The following is a 1,877-nucleotide window of genomic DNA, read 5'->3' on the forward strand; positions in this document are numbered from 1 at the left end:
TATATATATATATATATATATATATATATATATATATATATATATCCTCTTGGTTCTGTTTCTCTGGAGAATTCTAATACAGGCACATATCTCTTCAATGAATTTTCATTTGAAATCAGAGCATCCTTGGTCCAACAATTTATAAATTGAAAATAATCTGCTCAATACAGAAGCCCAGGTTCATGCTAGACACCAACCTTGAATCCTCAATTATTATCATTGTGGTGGGCATTTATTAGGTATTTAACAGATACGCGTTGAATGAGTGAAAACATAAATTTTATCAGTTATCCTGTGAAAGAATTTGTTTCTTTCAGAGTGACAGCATTTTTTCCTTCTCTCTATGTGTGAGCCTGTTGAGGTTATTAACTTACTGCAAAGAAAGTGCTTATTATTTTGTTGCTAGGATACCACTTGGTCCAGCCACAAAGCTATACATATTATAATTTTAGGCCAAAGGACAAAACAGATTCCAAGTATGATTGACCTAAAATAAAGAGGCTTGATACAAATGTTAGTGTTTCATCCATATGTTAAATCAAGAGGTTTTCGTTTAATTTGATCCATTAAAATCTATAAAAAAATTAAAATCTATAATACCTTGAGAGGATATAGACTCCCACATTTACCAAGTTATAAAAATGAAATCCACATCAGTGTTTTATTCAACAAGTTTACATAGTTAATGAATGGGAGAGTGATTAGTAGAAACTGAGTCCTGACTATTTATTCAGAGGCAAACTACTTGCCCTTGATGGTCTGCATACACGCTACCCCCGGAAGTCATGGTCATTCATATCAAAACTCACACTAGGTGAACAGTCCCCTGCCCACCTGAGTCCAGGGTCCAGAGCTCCTGACTGCTCACTGTCATCAGCACCCTGCCTTTTCTTACCCATGTCTCATGAAGACCTCAAGCTCATCCATCCAGGAAGGTCTATCTTTTATTTATCACTAAACTTGAAAATGCTCTTCTCCACCATTTCCACATTTGTGGCTCTTTCTCCTTTTCTTCCTTGAGATTTCAGGTCCCATGTCTTTTTTGAACTCCTTATTTGAAGCAGCACCCATACTGGAAGCCAAACATCTAAAAATATGGTTAGATCTGAATAGTAAAGATAAAGTAGTTATTTAAGTATTTTCTAACTTGGAAACTGTTTTTATTATGAAATACAAATTTGTTAGATTTGTATGGATTTTCTAAACTTTTAAATTGGAAGATTTGCATATGCATGATATTTGGATTAGTTTTGAATAAAAGATACATATGTCTTAAACTAAAAAAAGAGACTTTCAATATCATGTCTCTGATATTTAATACCAGTTGAGTAGGATTATATAGACCCTTTAAAGCTCACACTTTGCCATCATTTGAATGTGGTTACCAAGAAATCAAATACGGGACATATACCATATGAAGAGAGATTGCAAATCTGCAAATTATTTTTATTTTTATTTTTTGGTACTGGAGACTGAATGTAGGGACATTTTACCGCTGGCTACACCCCCATCTCCTTTTAAAATTTTTTTAAAAAGTTTTCACACTCGTGATCCTCCTGCCTCAGCTTCTTAAATCTGTAGGATTACAGCCAAGTACCACTGTACTAGAAAGAATTTGTAAATCTGAATAACAGATTTTAAGATAAAAGCATACATTGTCTTTTTTCTACTATGTCTCATGAATTCTTTGGTATTTAGGATATCCCACAACTTATATTTACTTTTAAAAAATACAATGTAGTAAAATCATCATAATTTTATGTACAATAAATTGTCTAAATTCATAACATTTTCGCTGACTTATAACTGCTATATTTCAAGGTTAATTATTATTCTCCACAGGATGTTGGATCATTTACACAGAAGGATCCCAAGTT

This window comes from Marmota marmota, unplaced genomic scaffold (assembly GCF_001458135.2).
Source record: "Marmota marmota marmota unplaced genomic scaffold, marMar, whole genome shotgun sequence".
Classification (NCBI taxonomy): Eukaryota; Metazoa; Chordata; class Mammalia; order Rodentia; family Sciuridae; genus Marmota; species Marmota marmota.